We start from the raw sequence: 6,387 nt of genomic DNA on the forward strand, positions 1-6,387 counted from the left end.
ATCTAAGTGGTTAGATGGCCACAGTCTAAGTCAGCTCAGGTCAGGTGGCTGATTTGCTAGAAAACTAAAGCAGAGGAAAACTTAAAAATGTTTTGTCTTGCACCAGGTAGTTGCTTGTAACATCCTGCAGTAGTGACAGAGAGGAGGGAAGAACAAGGTGACCCCTTTCCACAGGAGCTGCCAAGTTCTATCAACTGTAAAGTTAAAACACTATAGAAAGTGCTGTTTGATCTCTCCCTGTATGAGAAAAACTGAGCTGCTGAGGGCAAGGCACACTCACAAAACCTGCTAACTTTTAAGAACAAGACAACATGAAAACAAAATTCTACAATAAAATATTTGAAAATACCTGCATCTGTGCAAATTTTATAGAAGCAAAGACATGCACCATCATTAGAAAAGGCCTGATGCATAATTACATCTACTAAAATTAATATATTGGCATTGTAGCTAAGGTAGTTATGTTTTCCTACATTTTAATTTTTTTTTTTAATTATATCTGTTTTAACATGAATACAATTAGTAAAATAATACATATGACTATTTGATTTTCTTACTTTATCAAATGAAATATTCCAAGCAGTTGAAGAAGTGTCTGGGAAATATCCACTTCAAATAGAGTGCCTCTTTCTTACCCAGAATTCTGTACTTATCATATCCAGATTCAATTCCAGATACTGGAATGTAGTTTTACATTTTGTTATGATAGTTCACATGGTATTTCATTTTAAAAATAACAAAGCAAATATGTGTTGTTTTTCCTGATTCTGTAGAGTGTGATTTTAGGATATTGTAAGAAATAAGATACAATTTGTAAGAAAGGCTCTGAAAGATGGCAATATTAAGAATAGTTCTGGTAAAAATAATCAAATAGATCAACAGCCTTGTATTCTCTAAGAGTCAGAAGCAGCCTCTTGTTAAGGAACATGAAGATATATTTCCTATTTAAAAATGGATTTGACATTTAATTTGCCAAGGCTGTATAAATATGACAGAAAAGCCTTATTTTCCCTATGCCTTGTTAATTAATGAAGTGATTGCAAGTGATAGCAGTAAATGGCTGGGTCATATCGCTGTGAGAAGAACATTAAATAGCAGTTTGCTCTTCTCCCATCTTGTCACTTCAATGCTTTCATCTCACCCGAATCTGTTCATCTCATCACTTATGGATGAGAAAAGCCAGTAAGATAAGTAGCAATTATACAGCAATTAAATAAAACATATTATCTTCCAATAATATGCTGTTTATGTGGAACAATACAGAAGAGATGTAAACACAGAGAAAATGCTGTTCCCGACTACTAACAAAGATGCAGATTGAAATTTCCCTTAAGTACTTTTGGGCATGCTGCTGTAGTAGATCAAGATAATGAATGCTTCTCTTACACAATAAAATAGTTACAATGATGTACTCCTAGAGACAGCACACAGAATTGCCTTTGTAAACAGAGGAAAAACTAGATGATATAACTTTAAATTATTGATATTAACTGGTTTGCCTGCCTTAATACACCAACTTTGTCACTTCTTTTAGGTAACCAAGTAAAGAGGGTTTGAGGGATTTCTTGCATAAAGCTTAGTTATGCTTTACTGGTAATTTTAGCCAAATAAACTGATTAGATTACGGCACTAAACCAAGTATGTCACTATAAGCAACCATTGTACTTTTAGATTAACTTTGCAGCAGAAACCCCAAATATCTGCCACAGTTGTGCTCAACTTAAGAAAGGGGAGATACCAAAAATGAAGATATTGTTAAAAACAAAAGTAACAGAACACTCAGTAAGCATTAGATCCTCACAAGTGGTAGGAAGACAAACAGAAAACACTGTCTTGAAGGCAAAAAATCACCATTCAAGGCTTGTAAAAGGGCAATAGGGAACTTACATTACATGTCAGAGTAACACTGTTTACTCATCAAAACTAACAATATATACTTATTCAAATTCATGAATCTGACCCCCACGAGGAAGCTTGTTCAGAGAAAATTAGGCCATGTAATTGCATTCATTTTTTGCTCCTGTGTTCTGTGTGAAAAATCTGGGGAAATTCCCTGCACCACACCACTTTTGAGGCTTTCAGGAGGGAAGTTGCTTCCAACTTCTTGAGGATGCTGCAGTTTCAATGTGACCAAATGATGCTTTAGAGGAAGCTAGTGAAACACAAACTTCTAATTGTGGTGTGTGAGCTCCTCCTTGAAATTGCTCTGGCGCTAAAGAAGGAAAAGTAGCAAACAGAATTATAATGTTTTGAGCAGGTTCTACAGAAATCCAGAAAAATAAACCCCACTAAGCCTCACATCTATTCCAGGGAAATAAGCGAAAAGCTTATTATAAAAAGTAGAATTAGTGTGTATCTAGATAATTATGAACTGTAAGGTCAGAACACTTGGTAAACTCACATCACACTTATCATGAAGATAAATTGATCTAGCGCATAGGTTCCCTAAAGCCTCCTAGCAAATGATTTTAAGCAAACTAAACAGATGCGCAAAAAAAGGTAAAAGACAGGCAACAGAAGGTAGAAGCAAATGGTTAATTTTCATGGTGGAAGAAGATCACCACAGGAATCTGCATGACCTACACTGGTGAAAATACTGAATTATCTAAAATTTGTGGTATGCAGAGGGGTAAAAAAAAACTAGTAATCATTTATTTATTGCTGATACAAAAGTAGCTGCAAGAGCTTAAAGAGGCAGAGTGAGTACAACAACAAGACATGAAATTCAACACAGATCAATATAAAGCCCTGCTTACCAAGGAAAGCAAACACAACAGCAAATGCTAAACAATGGGCTCCGGCCTTTATTGCTCTGATGTGAGATTCCACAGTTGTGACAGACAGCTCTGTGGAAATGTCAGCTCCATGCACAGAGCCAGCCAAAAAAAGGACACCAGAGTTTAGGAAGTGCTGAATTACAAAAAAAGAAAGCAGAGAACATCATGGTACCTCTGCATAAGCCCATGTCATACCTGCTTCCTGAACAGACTCTATAGTCTGGGAGTCCCATCTCAAAAAGAAAGCAAAAGAAGCTGAAAGCAGATCAGCGAGAATATAGTCAAAGGTAGGAACTGATTCCCTATGAGGAATGATTAAATAAATGAGGTTTCTTCAGCCTGAAGAAGAGAGTGGGGGGTGGGTGCTCAATGAGGGGATGACTGTGGAGGGAAGGATTACCCACTGCTTCTTCTAAAACTGTGCAAAGAGCAAACAGAAAGCAGATACAAAGCAAATTAAAGGAGATGTGTTTTCTTGTAACACTAATTAAGCTCTGGTATTCCTTGACATTGTAATTGGGGATGCTAAAATTTTACAAAGGTTCTGGGAAAGACTGGACAAATTGATGGGTAGGAAATTAATAGAGGATTATTACATTCTCATGCACACAAAAATAATAACCCTCTAGGAGGTTTCCAAGCTTTATATTCCCAGAGGCTGGACAAATACTTGGGGAAGGATGTGCTTGCTCTATCCCTACTCCCCTCCCTAGGCATTTACTTTGGGCTACACTTGGGAGCTCAACACTAGTGGGTGGTGGGGGTTGGTAGACCTTTGATCTGACCCTGTACAGCTGTTCTAATGTTTTTATGATATCATTTACTATTTGAAAAAAATTAAAAATACTTGCCTTTCTGTGACACTGAAGTGACTAAAAAATCAGAGAGACCTGAGAAGTTTAAATAAAAAATTCTGGTATCTTCAAAACACTAAAACCAGAGTCACATTCATAAGCTAAATTGTTTCCCAAGTCAAATATTTTACGATACATAATGTGAAATATGGCAAAGTCAGCTCAGGAGTTTGCAATGAGTACTATCTGTTCTGAAAAGGAAGATATTAAAGCTAGATACAATAGACTTCCTGCTGGGAAGGTGAGAGGGAAGGGAACTCAGCATCCCAAAGGATGCACTTGTACAAACCCCAAACCAAACCAAGAGACATGAGTCATCAAAACTACAACATGATTGGAGAAAATCCAGGAAGCCAGACCTAAAAGAGGAACAGAAAGGAAGTGGGAGAGAGAGAGAAATAAAGAGAAAGAACAAGAAAGAAATAATATAAGACAAGAAAAGAGAACTTTGAGAGTGTTGCCTTGACCTGAAAAGCAATGGAGGTAGTCACACCACCAGACTTCCAGACTGACATACATTTGTGTGGGCCAACACAAGAGTCAATCCAGCACATCCCCATTATCTCATAACCAGCATTTCCTTCTGCCAGTGCTGACACTGTGCATGAATGTGAAGCCTGTGGTGAACTAAATTCAGAAGCAACTCATCCATAAACTAACACTTTATGGCAAGCAGGGTTATGGTTCAGACTGGCCTTAGGATCTCCCCAGAGAGTGGCAATAGAGGATCAGTTCTTGCTCTACAGCTTGCACATCATCCAGACAGCTGGGATATGGATTAAAGATGTGGGAGATTGAAGGAGGGGGAAGAAATGCAAAAGAAGGAATCCTACTTTGAAAAATAACCTATATTTGTGGTGTACATTTTTACTTTCGTTTGGTTAACTTTTTTCAGACTTGTAATTGTTGCTTACCTACAGAAAAGCCGTGCTTCACTTGATCCACAAGCTTGCCCAGTGCTAGCAGCTTTGGGTGATGCTAAGAAACATGAGACACATTTCTTTGGGGATAAAAGGTTTGTAAAGCAGTGCATTCAGGCTCTGCTAGTAAACCTGTACCCTCCAATCTAACAGAGAGATGAGTAGCTTCCTCTGCCAAGTTCCAAAGCCAGGGTGCAGTAGCCCTGCACAGTGTGAGGCTCCCCACACTAGGTGCTCAGCCATGTTCCACCTGCAAAGCTCACACTACAGAGCAGCACCCTGCAGCCCTGGACAGCCCTCAGCCACCTCAGTATTTACAGGCTTTTTATTATCAAATGCAAACTAAAATTGTACTCCTTTATATTTGTAGTTTGGGCTTAATCGTGTTTTTTTCTCCAAAAAGAAATTCCAGTGTTTGAGCAACTAACATGCAGTAAAAGCCCTTGACAGGCACTGGTAGAAATACGGAATTATTTAGCACTTAGTAAAGGAATGGTAAGGAGCTGCCTTCTTTCTTTAGGGCTAACTGAGTAGTGATTAATGGCTGTGATTACTTCGCTTGTCTTTAACCTGATGTCACTAAGAAAAGGCGGCTCAACATTTTCTGTGCCATGCGGGAAACATCAGTTTTGAGGCCTTTTGAATAGGTCAGATGGAAAGACAACAACAGCATAAATTGCTTGCTTGTCTGTGCCCAAGTTGGGCTGCTGAGCACTCTCTGAAGCACTAGCAGCTCTTCCCTGATGCTAGAGCTTCTCCCCCTCATTCCTGCAGAAACAGCTGCTGAAACAGCTGTGGTGGGAGGCACTCAGAGAAAAAGGCAGCATTGCAGACCTCTCTCCTCATGCCTGTACAGCAGAAAAGGGGCCAACTGCAGCTCACACTCAAGATTTCAGACAGGTAAAATGGGGTGTATAAGAAGAAAAGCAGAGAGAAGAGTGTCATCCGCTGCCATGGACTGCAGAACAAAACTTGTTTAAAATTTGTCAGCTATTTAGTTTTCCTTGTAGCATAAATCTCAATAATTTTAGGAAAAAAATTGCCAAGTATTTTCGCACCTTACAACTCACTATTCTAGATTTCCCTTATCTGTTTCCAACAGTTAAACCCTCCTAAAAAGAGTCCATATGTGGAACATTGGTTTTTTTCATTATTGCTAATAACTTATCAAAAAAACCAAACTTTTTTTTTTCAGCTTTTCTTCATCCTTCCTTGTTTTTCCCTTATTTCCTCAATTAAGTTAATTGATATATTAAACCTTTCAATAAGCAGGCAGACAAAAAAACCCCCACTATTTATAAACAGCTAGTGAGACCCTCCATAGATGAGAATTTTGGATGTGGTTTCCCATCAGTTTAAACATCATTTAGGCTGTAGTGCTCCTGCCATCCCCACTGTAGCCCAGGCACCTTTCACTAAGACTTTCTTTCACTAACTCTTCCACAGCAGTACAGGAGGCAGATTTAGATGGAGACTAAGTCACTTTACAAGGTGTAGCTGTACAATTTCCAGTGGCTAAATTGTGGTGGAATGGGGTGAATCATAAAATGGTTTGGGCTGAAAGAAACAGAAAAGATAATCCAGAAATAATAAATAAACACACCCCCCCGCCAAGTCTTCCACTAGACCAGGTTGCTTGCAGCCCCATCCAACCTGGCCTTGAACACTTCCAGGGATGGGGCATCCACAGCTTCTCTAGGTAATCTCTTCCAGTGTCCCACCACTTTCACAGTACAGAAGTTCTTCCTAAAGTCCACTACTAGGTTCATTGTGGAACAATATCCTTAGACTATATGTGTAGAGTGAAAAACTGCAGAAAGCTCAGTTTTTTGCCAG

This window comes from Haemorhous mexicanus, chromosome 3, assembly GCF_027477595.1.
Source record: "Haemorhous mexicanus isolate bHaeMex1 chromosome 3, bHaeMex1.pri, whole genome shotgun sequence".
NCBI classification, from domain to species: domain Eukaryota; kingdom Metazoa; phylum Chordata; class Aves; order Passeriformes; family Fringillidae; genus Haemorhous; species Haemorhous mexicanus.